This window comes from Pyxicephalus adspersus, chromosome 2, assembly GCF_032062135.1.
Source record: "Pyxicephalus adspersus chromosome 2, UCB_Pads_2.0, whole genome shotgun sequence".
Taxonomy (NCBI): Eukaryota; Metazoa; Chordata; class Amphibia; order Anura; family Pyxicephalidae; genus Pyxicephalus; species Pyxicephalus adspersus.
The window spans coordinates 14,377,975-14,389,854 of record NC_092859.1 but is presented as its reverse complement, the minus strand read 5'-3'; the positions used below and the strand labels follow the sequence as shown (position 1 = coordinate 14,389,854).

Sequence of the window (11,880 nt, the reverse complement as noted above, 5' to 3'; positions counted from 1 at the left end):
CAGGGGTCAGCAAACTTTTTTGGCTACTAGGCCATTTTAGGAGGCCAAGAAGGCACAATAGGCCGGACTCCCTCTTGAGTCCCGTGCTGATGGCACCGCCCCCACCAGGAACGCAATGCATATAGAGGAGAGGAAATGTCCCCTTACCCCCGCATGAGGCTCCAGAGCCACGGGTTGCCGACCCCTGCCGGGATTAGGCCGGATCGACCAGGGGGGCCTTAGGCCAGAATGGACTACTGGCTGGGCCGTATCTGGCCTAAAGGCGGGAGTTTGCTGTCCCCTGTTCTAAAGCTGTCTATTTATATTCTAAGCCCCCTAAACACTGGCAGGAAAAATTATTGTCGTTAGTCTCGACTTCCCCAGAAGAAGCCGGTGGAACGCGTCTGTAATTAAGTTTTAACTTTTGTTCTTTATATGGACTATTTATCCTCCATTAAAGTGGACCTATTACCACATTTTTTACTTTATATAAAAGGTTGATAATTGAATAATTATATAATTTAGTAGATTTTGTTTTCAAAATATTTTTTTCTTTAAAAAAGAAGGGGAGGCCCCTCCACTTCTGTTTTTAGAGCCACAGCGGTAAAGAATGAATACAAAGCCCAGAGCCTCCTGGAATACATACATCACCTCAGGAGGCTTCCGGCTGCTCCTTCTGCATCATGCCCAATCTTGGTCATGTACAGAAAGAGCTTTTCCCTACAATGTATAAAAAAGTGCCAATCTCCTGTATCTGAAGACATAGGCAGAAGCCGGAAGACAAAGGCATAAGATGGTGGCGCCCAGTGGTTCCTCCGCACAAGGACAAAGAAAGAATCCAGGACAGAGCAGGATCGAATGAAATCCAATTGTGGAGGGATCGAGGGCTGTGCAGATGTAAAGGTAAGTGTCATTGTTTTCTTTTATTGACAGTTCCGCTTTAGGTGCGGTTAACATCTCATGAATGTTTTATTTTTATTTTGCAGAGTTATTACTTTATCTTTAATTGTTCTTATGAAAATTTTACAAATAAGTAAATTCACTTTTTTTGTCAGAAAACCCTATTCTCTTTGTTTTGTACTTATGTGCTATATGAGTTAAAACATTCTTTTGTAATAAAAAGTTACATGCTGATAGGCGAGGAGGGTCACACAGGTAGATACGCTCATCAGTCTGCCACTTTCATTGGCTTGTCACAGGCTAGGAAAGGTATAAACGTAACAAAACCTAAACATTTCAAACTGTTAGCAGGCATTTTCTTCATTGCAGAAGTCACATGCGATGCCTCTTTTCTAACAAAATAAAGTCACCTGCCTATTTTTTTATTCTAAACTCACCTCCCTGGCTTCTATGCCTTTATTTTCAGTCGATCCACTTCCGAGTTCTTTATCCGTTCCAGGTGGCCATGACGTAACTCCTGTGTGCATGAAGATTGTACACTGAGCTGTGAATGTGCAAAAGATTGAGCACAGGCAGGTAAGTTTGTTTTATTTCAGGAGTCTGTCTCCTTTGCAATGAAGGACCTGCCTGCTCAATTTTTTTTAGTTCTAGTATAGTTAGTTAGCACATTATTTAACATTAATTCTCTATTACCTTGCAATGGATAAAAATCAAGGTTCCTGCATTGCCATTGTATTTAATTGGCTTCACTCCTGGGGTTCCAAATACACTCTTTATGCCTGTGCAGCAAACCAGCAACACAGTCTTACAGTGAAATAATTTGGAAAGTGCAGTAGTGGGGGTTATGGAAAGTAAGGTTAAAGGGTTCTCGTTGAACTTTTTGTTACTGTTCTGCTCTTTATCCCATCAGAATTGCCTTAATCCAGTTTGCCTTGCTAAATATGAATAGCTAAGTCTGTCTAGCACAATTCTTTCCATTGATCAAGAATTAATACACCAGATTCCTCCTACAGCGCAGCATTACAGACCACTTATTATACCATACAGCTGCTTCGCTACGCCAAATGTGATGCATTTAAAGAAGCATTAAAAGAATGTCTTAACTTTAGACTAAAGCCTAGATGCCATGTCTGGGGTGTGGACAGAGGAAAGGCCGAGAAGAACTCGCAAAAAAAACTCTTCTACCTCCTACACACAACCAAGTGCACTTATATGTATTATTCATGTTTTAAACTACTTTTATAATTTAAGTGTATGAATATGTAGTAAAAAAATCAGTCAATACATGCAAGTTTCACCATGTTTTGTTGCTGCTGCAGTACAGAAAAGTCTTTATTGATTCATGAACTTTCTGTAATGAGCCAATAAATCTGGCTTTCCTGCATTGAAATCCCAATCAGTGTTGGCAACCCACCAGAATTATTCTCTGCAGGACTATAAAACTCTTATAATTCACTTTACATCCATAACATTTTCTGTGTACACAATTTTCCATATGATCCCCAGGTGTACATGGTGGTCTGATAGCAAGAAGCAACATCCAAAATTGTACAATAAAAATCCATTGGCATTTTTGAGAGCCTTTAATGAGTCTGAGCAATGATAAAGTTTGGCTTCCAAGTTCTGGGCTTAGATGTTTTAGGGTTGAAGGGGCATGTCATAGGCATGAGGATGCACTACATATACCTTACTCCAGTTTTTTTTCACCTTTTTAAAATGGATGATCTATTGAAATAACTTTCAGGTCTTCAGGGAACTCCTTCTATAAGTACTATATCCACAGCTCACAGTTTATTAGTGTGGTGGTTAGAGAGGGGAATACCTCTTACATTGCCGGCCTTTGGGAAGAATGTCAGATCTACCCTTACATATAGCCAAAAAGATCATTAATGTTACACTGACCTGAGAGTCACAGATTGCTCAATGAACCCTTACCAATCTCTGGAGGAACCCCAGGGTTCCACGGTACCATGGTTTATAAACTCTGCCTTCCAGCATAAATGCTTGGCACGTGGTGCTCATTCGTCTCTCGTATGTCAGAGTTGATTCAGCCCAATTTTTTTGCCTGCTAGACTTGACTCATGATGACTTTCCTAAATTGAAACCCTAGTACCTATTGATAATTCTGGAAGCATGAGGATTCAGGGTTAAGAAACCCAATTGGGCACTGTGTTTTTGCAAGATTCTTGTTACTGTTTAAAAAGCATTGATCTTTAGGTAGAGCTATGCCAGAAGCATTGGGCATTTTCCACCTATACCAGACTGGGCCCTATTTGCACTCTGGGTTGTCTTGGTTTCAGGTAACTTTTTGCCTTGTTCCTATGAAAAATCCTAGAAAAATGAACTGCAGAGATCAATATGCCAGTATGGGCAATTCAGTAGGATGTGTTTCTTATGGTGTTTCCCCACCGGAGATGTCAAGATTTATACAGCTTAGATAACCATTTTCCAAGAGCCCGGATAGCTCAGTCGGTAGAGCATCAGACTTTTAATCTGAGGGTCCAGGGTTCAAGTCCCTGTTCGGGCGATGCCTTTTGGTTAAATGTGACGTCCCTGAGCTTTAAATGCAATAGTCTTTGCACATCTGTTGGATTGCTCACACTCTGTGTAGACATCAGATTTCTGTTGCTGGAAACTACATTTCATGGTAATTTCCAATGACAGGAGAATCAATGAGAACTGTACACACAGTACTGCTTGGTTTTATGGAATGGGTAGAGGGAAGCATGAGCAAATCTTTGTTGCGCTCTCCTTGCAAAGGAAAGTCCAGGGGTTATCCATGCTTGATCGATCATCAATACACCAGGGTTGAAGGAAGAATGACGTCAGGAGACCACTGTACACAAGTTAGATTTTCACTAGATTATCACACAACAGCATGTGTGCATAGCTTTACTCACAGAGGAAGTTTCTTAGTTACCAATATGGGATACTAACTTTCTCCCTTACTCTGATTTTGAAAATCAACACCAGAAAAAAAGTGTCTAAATGTGATTGCATGTTCAGGGGAACACTAGCTGAGCTTGGCACATTGTATCCCAAAACCCACATATAGCTACCACTCCAATTCATTTTGCAAGGTTATTGGTGTTGATGAAAGAGCATTGACCGGTAGGTAAAACTGAGCCAGAAACATGAGATGTTTCCCACCTCCACCAGACTGGAACCTCTCTGCATGGTGAGCTTCCTTGGTTTTAGGTGACATTTTCCATTTTTGCTCTCTTTCTCCAATCATTCCCAGAAAATAACTGGCTAGCATGGGCAACTCAGACATTTGTACATTCAAGAAACCAAACCATCTGTCTTGTTTGGTCTTTTTCCACCATAAATGTAAAAATTCAAACTTATTACAAGTCACAAGCCTTACAGGGCCCGGATAGCTCAGTCGGTAGAGCATCAGACTTTTAATCTGAGGGTCCAGGGTTCAAGTCCCTGTTCGGGCGGTGCTCTTTTTGCATAAATATAAGGTCTTGGTTCCGTAGATAGGGTAGTCTTCAGGCACATTTGTTGAAATGCCTACTTACTGTTGGGGGAAGCCAATTAGTAACCATTAAGAGACGACAACCCACGTTCATGGCTTCGCACCCATTCCAGTTTAATTGAGCTATCTAGAAAGCCTTCCGCATAAGGTCCCTAAACAAACTCCTTGGTTCTCTTTTTATACATTACAACTGAACAGATACACTCAGTAGCCTTTAAGTAAATGTATAGAAACTTTAGAAATATATATCTATAGGTAGAGAGAAATTGTCAGAAAAAGTGTCATGGGTTTTGTAACTAAATAACTTTTATATACATATGCCTTTAAAAATGAACACCACATGAGCACAAATAAGACACAAAGAAGCTCTGTATGTATTAATTTGTGGAATATTACCAAATGAAAAAGTAAGTACACTCCTAGCCTCAGAAGCTGCTATTGCCTCTTTTGGCAGATGGAACTTCATATTGACATTTTGTACATCAGTATATGACACTGACTCACTGACCTTCTATTTCTTTTTTTTAAGCCATTACTTGATAAATTGGTTAGAGTACGTTGGATCAATAATATATTCGAAGTTGGTATGTGGTGCCTTTAGGGTGTGCCAAACTTGTCTATTGTTACTGTAGGCAAACCCACCTATCATTCATTATTAACTACTTTGTGAGGGATTTAGAGAACTCTTTTGATCTTGGCATAATGATACTACACAGAATAATATATAAAACAACAGACTGGGTTCTTATGGATGATCCAGCCATTCCCAATAATTTTACACCTGAGGAACCCTTAAAATAATTTTCATGTCTTGGATAAACCCTGCTATAATCAATCAATGGGAAAAATGCTTTTTCCATTTGATTCCAGTATGATAGTGGTCAGAATTCCACCCAAGTGGAAATATGCAGGCACCATCTTCTGGGATGTGAATCAGCCATGGCTCAAGGAACTCAAGGAGAAATCCTAGGAATCCACAAAACCTTGGATGGGAATGGCCGATGTAATCATTGGCACCAACTTGGAACATCTGATTCTAGTTTCATGGGTTTGAAGTGGTGACAATTTTTTTTTATTTAGATAATGACAGTATTAGCACAATGTTAATTTTATGTGTCATTTGTACAAGACACCTGGAGCCACTGTTTTATTAACGATATAATATTGGATTTGCCTGTTTAAATGCATGGAAAAAACAATCAACAATTTCCATAGCCTGTGTTTACTTATATTTCATCTGTGTGCTTAGCTGCCTGAAGTTCAGCTTTTTGAACATTGAAATTCAAATTACCTTTACCATAGATACTATCAGTTTGTACCAAAAAACTAGTCAAACCAGATACTAGAAAAACGTAAAAAGAAGTAGCATAAAAACCCTGCAGTTTCAGATTGTCTGACTGCTTTACGTTCCAAAGCTGAATGATTACACACTGCATGAGATAAAGTGTGCATGGAAGGTTTTCCCACACTAATTCCTGTGTCATTGTGCAAAATAAATGTATTCAGGCTGAGCGGTGAAATAATGCAGTTAGAATGCCCCCTTCTATTGTGTGTTTCTTCCCCCTCCTCTTAGATTGTAAGCTCTTTTTGGCAGGGTCCCTCCTCCTGTGTCATTGATTGTATCTGTCTGCCATTTTCAACCCCTATTTATTGCACAGAGCTGCATAATATGTTGGTGCTTTATTAATACAGAAGAAGAATGGTCGCAATCATCTCAGCAAAAACCTAGCATGTGTACAGCTGTTCCCCAACATTGTTCATTAATCCCTCCTGGCTGATCCAAACGCCAAAGAGAGGACAACTGTGTTATTGGAGGAGGATGTAGCGGGGTTCCTCCTGCTCTTCCTGGTGCCTTGTACACATTATTATATTAGTATTCTCTATTTATTTAACATCAACATTATAACACCTTAATAAGTCCATGACTCCCATAGCTCTATTGAGCTCACAATCTAATGCCATTAAAATAGTCCAAGATCAGTTAACTTGCATGTTTTTGGGTAAATGGACAAACTTTATAAGGACAGTGTTATTGCCAAGAGTTGAACAGATAACCCAAGTGCTGCATGGTGAAAGTGATAACCACCATGTAGGATGGCAAGCTATGGACACAGTAGAGAGACCTCTCCCTGCCTTTCCTGCACTGGCACATCACCTACCTCCTATTGGTCACTGGTCACAGAGATGTAGGGTCTTTGTAGAAAAAAATCATACAGCCATTGGTTCTTCTCCAATGATTGGTGCAATGGTGGTGTCATAAACATAAGCCAAAGCCAACATGATAAAAATAGATTACAGTTAAGCAATATACAACAATATAAAAGCAACTTAGGAAGGTTGTTAGCAACAAAAGAGGCCCACTTATTGAAATAGTTTGAGGGAGGGTGGTACACTCTGTTTTATTCCCGACGCGTTCCCTGAAGTGTTGTTCATAGATCCCCTGATGAAGCCCTTTGTGGGTTGCTTTATTTGCTTTAATTTTTGTGTGTATTGCTCAACGGTAACCTCTTTTTATGTATTTAATGATATGTTGAATTAAATAAAGTGTAGATTTTCTTTTACCATCCAAATACTTGGGTGCCTTAAAAAGAGCCTTCCTTATTTTTTTTCTCCATTTTCTTTGCCTATGCTTTTTGTTAAGGCTCGGCACCACTGAAATCTTTTTAGAGATTCAACAGCTATATATTCTCCTAGTGCATTCTTACTTTCCTTGCTGTACAGTGTTTGAACCACATTTCTCCTGGCAGAGACATTGGACTCCTCCTCTGAGCTCCCATAGACAGATATATTGCACCCACTGTAATAACATAGCACTGGTTCAAGTTTATTTAAAAAAAGTACCAAAGCACAAGGATAGTTGGAGGGAAGGAGATAAAGCTTTATATAACTGATATTGATCAGAGGCATTCCTCGAACTTCAGATGGTTTAGCAAAATTTTGGCGAACTGATTTCGAGAAACCATCGAACCATAGGAAATTTTAACAGGAGGACTCGCAGGGAATCCTCCTGTTTGCGATCCCCGGGGCACTAGAGGTTCACACATCTTCTCAATGAATGTGGCCGGTTATGCATTCAGTGAGAATATCCCCGGCACTAGAGGTTAATTAACCTCTAGTGCCGGGGATCGCACACTCTTCTCAATGAATGCGGCTATATTTATTAGGAAGATGTATGATCTGTGGCACTAGAGGTTAATTAACCTCCAGTGCCAGGAATATTCTCAATTAATGTGTTGCCCGCCGCTTTTATTGAGAAGATGTGTGATCCCCAGTACTAGAGATTAATTAACCTCTAGTGCCGGGGATATTCTCACTGAATGCGTCACCGGCCACATTCATTGAGAAGATGTGTGATCCTCGCCACTAGAGGTTAATTAACCTCTAGTTCTCCTGGCGGAGACATTGGACTCCTCCGAGCTCCCATAGACAGATATATTGCACCCACTGTAATAACATAGCACTGGTTCAAGTTTATTTAAAAAAAGTACCAAAGCACAAGGATAGTTCAAGGGAAGGAGATACAGCTTTATATAACTGTTATTGATCTAAAACACAAAGTCCTGGATTTCAGGGATAAGCAAGAATGCCTCTGGCATTCTCACAAAAATTTCCTCGAACTTCAGATTGTTTTCGCGAAATTTCGGCCGATTTCGAGAAACCATCGGAAGATCTAGGCACATTTAACAGGAGGATTCGCAGGGAATCCTCATGTTTGCGATCCCCGTGGCACTAGAGGTTAATTACCCCCTAGTGCCGCCTAGGCCGCATTCATTGAGAAGATGTGTGATCCCCGGCACTAGAAGTTAATTAACGCCTCGGCCATTGAGAATATAAACTGTCCGTTCTTGCCTAAAATTCAGTAAGAGGGAATGGCTGAATTTGCTGCGAGATCCAGTTTTAAAAACTCGCTCGCTCATCCCTACTGGAGTTCACAGGTAATAAAGTCCATCCATTGTATACCTCATTGGGCATCAGGTATATTAATATGACTTTACTGGGTGCAACACTGAGTTGCTCTACCATGATGGATCAAGTAGCATGGAATAGGAGAATTGAAAATAACAAGCTCACAAGTGTCATACAACATTTTGTAGAGGAGTAAAAAGAACACCGTACATGTTAGTAAACCCAGATGCTGCTAGTTCCCATAGACACCTAAATACCACAAAACATCATATACAAGAGTTTGTCAAATTGAAATAAAACCTCGTATAAAAAAATAAAATGTGAACTGGGTAACTTAACACCAAAGCCTGTAGATGGAATTCATCATACAATCAGCATTGTTCTCCTTTTTTCTATATGGTGGGATTTGTCTCTGATGACCTGATTTCTGACCCAACTCTGGGAGAGACATGTGGTGAAAATTGAGTTTATTTCCGGCTATAAAGCTTCACAGCCACAAAGCTAAGAGAAGAACGGAGTCTCTTTTGGAGAGGAAGAAGATGTTTTAACCTAGACATCTGGAAACAGTTGAGTTTAACACTCACGGGATCTAACTGTGCCCCATAAATTGAAAGGAAGACACATATACCCTGAGGAGCCTCCAGTAAAGCAGCAGAATCAGAAGAACAGATTTTATATGTGTAGAAATTTACAAGAGTTCCATCAAGATTTTTTGGGATGTTTCCCTAAAGTTTAATCTTGTTAATAAAATATGTTAGAATTTAGTCTTCTCCTGTTCAGGTCTAATCAGATACCGGGTTATATTGAGATTTTCATCACTTCACCTCTAGGGCCAGGGTTTTTTACAGGTCAACATATCATACTTGAACAAATAGACTCACAATGTGGTCCCAAGCTGTGTGATGATTGCTTCCCCCCCCCTCAATACAATCAACAGCCAGGGGTGAATATTATTCTCTTTCTCCCCTTGCCTTGGTGCCTGGCTAGCCTTAGTATCACACTAACCAGATTACATGGCACAGACTTGCAAGATACAGGGAGGTTGGAATAAGAGTCTGATACACACATTTTCCCCCTTCTAAAACTAATAACTGAAAAATGGAGCCTACAATTGACCTTTATTCAGTTTGGCTCTATGTGTACGAACAAGGAGTGGGTATTCAGGGCGTGGCCATATTGTACCAAATATAGAGCATGGATAATAAAAATAATGGTTAACTAAAGCATAAGACTTCAATTGAAAAACCCTAGGCACAGTCTGCAACACTGTTATCATGAAATGGCCCATAGTTAGTATGATGTAGGTGACAACATCACACATACAGAATAAAGACAAATGGCTAGTACTGTATATTCTCAAAAGTAAACCAGGATTGACTTGCAAATGCTGTTAGAAAAAGAATTTCAGTTTATACTCTGGTCACACCAGTAGATGGTGCTGTGTCCACATGTAGAGTGTATAACAAACTCATGATATCTGAGACATTATTGTTACACACTTTATATGAGGGCACAACACCATCTACTGGAAGCCAACAATCAAGATCACTGGAGAGCAAGTGACCCATCCCGACCAACTCATAAGTACAGAATACATTAATATTGAAAAAAAAAAAGATTAAAAAAAAAGATAAACAGACAAATTGTACTGAAATGTTTTAAAAATAGCACACAATAGATGTATTTATTTACATTATTTTATTGGCATTTCTATTGATTACTGTTTTAAATGTTAGCAGTGATGGCTGCATTTTGTGCCCAAGATTTATATTCATGTCAATGTGTAAGTACCGGGGTTTATATATGAATCAGTTTATATTTCAATGCATACAATATTTTGAGCCTATGTTAAAAATTTATTTCATTAGGCTTGTTGGGAATTACACAGAAACAAGTAACTGTTAAGAAAATAAAAAGTTGGTCAGGACTTATACAGAATATAAAGGGAAATAATATTATAAATAAATTGTATTCATATTGTCACTGTCTTTGTTTTCCTATTCCAGTGACAACAATCCTTCCCCATACCTAACCATTTCTTATATGGTTGTCACAGTGAAACCTAATCCTTCCCCCAGTGGGGACACTAATAGAATCACTGAATGATGAGCAAAATATTATGAAATCAACCCAAAATTTTCACTTAGTACTTTGTTGTACCACCTCTGGCTTTATTGGCAGCTTGAATTCTTTAAAACTTAGACTTTATATATGAAAAACAATACTCTTTATCAACCAGGTTCCAGCTTTCTTTCTTGGATCGGTTTTGCTGGATGAAGCCTTTACAAGGACCAATTTCCACCATTACTTTTTAATAGGATTGAGATCCGGACTGTTTGATGGCCATGTCATTGAGTTGATGCCAGTCAAATGGTAATTTGGAGAAGGGAAACATGACCAGGTACAATTGTGAATGCATGGGAAAAGCACAGGGTCAGTCCTCTGGGGATGATTCATACTGCTGAACTGGTTCATACAAAATGACACATGAGCCCTGTGTTGTGTTGTATTCTGAGCTCTGGCCACCATTATGGTGCCATCCTAGGTGGTACATGGCAGCTTAGATGAAGTGTATTCAGTAATGCTAGCCATCATTCAATCCAGAACACTGAGGACAACTAGTGGCAGGAAGGAAGTACTTCGGGAAGCAGCTCCAGGTTACAGTTGAGCATTGAAGCAAAAATTGTTTTTTCTTATTTACTTTATTCAATGCTGGGCTTTTTATTTAAACTTTTTAATCTATATTTTAGAGTTAATCTTTTACAGTTTCAAGGCAGGAAGTAACTGGAGACTCGGTGAGAATTTCTGTAAAGAGGAGGGAACAGGATATGTCTTATACTTTTCTGAAACATGTTGTAGACCTCCCATAAGCTGATGTTGTTTATTACAAACCTCAAATACATTTCTCCATTTTATTTCATATACATAATTTTAGATTATTGAATGGATACCTCCCAGACGGGGTTGAAAAGATAATATATGACTGCAACGGACCCCACTTTGCAAGAAGTCTTTTTCTGGCTGGGATTTACGACGTCTTGGATAACACTGCCAAATTCGACATCCTGTCTCAGCAATTCTAGGAATATTTGTTCTGCTCTCCAGAAGGAAAGATTTTCCTTCTGATGGAATGATAGGCTGATGTAGGATACTTTGTATCATGGGACAAAACTTTGCAGATTAAAGCACTTGTTTACTGTAATAGTATACGGATATTTGCAGATTTCAGTTTATCTCTGTTGAAGTAATGAAGCTTACATGCCAATGAGTCTGTTTGGCAAAAGAAGCTTTTTAAAATCTGTGTTGTCTCACTTAAAGGAAACCTACGGTGCTATGCTAGTCCTAGCTCAACATAAGTGTGCTATTCTACCATCAAAGATCAGTTACAATAAGTTTCAACAATATTAATGTAGAATCATGGCTGAATCTCCCTGCCCAACGCGTTTCGCCCCGTGGGCCCACAATCCGGGTAATCCAGCCATGATTCTACATTTTTATTGTTGAAACTTATTGTAACTGATCTTTGATGCTAGAATAGCACACCTATGTTGAACTAGGACTAGCATAGGTGGTCTTTGTTTAGATTTTAGGTTTTAGGTATGCAATTAAAGTTT

The 11,880-nt window shown here is 39.3% G+C and overlaps 2 non-coding genes across 2 annotated transcripts; both read left to right on the top strand.

The window, feature by feature from the left end:
- The first annotated feature begins 3,333 nt into the window (after window positions 1–3,333).
- Window positions 3,334–3,406, top strand: TRNAK-UUU (transfer RNA lysine (anticodon UUU)). The gene has a single exon. It is a non-coding gene; the product is annotated as a tRNA-Lys (tRNA).
- An 843-nt stretch (window positions 3,407–4,249) lies between these two features.
- TRNAK-UUU (transfer RNA lysine (anticodon UUU)) lies at window positions 4,250–4,322 on the top strand. Its single transcript has one exon. It is a non-coding gene; the product is annotated as a tRNA-Lys (tRNA).
- The last annotated feature ends 7,558 nt before the right edge of the window (window positions 4,323–11,880 follow it).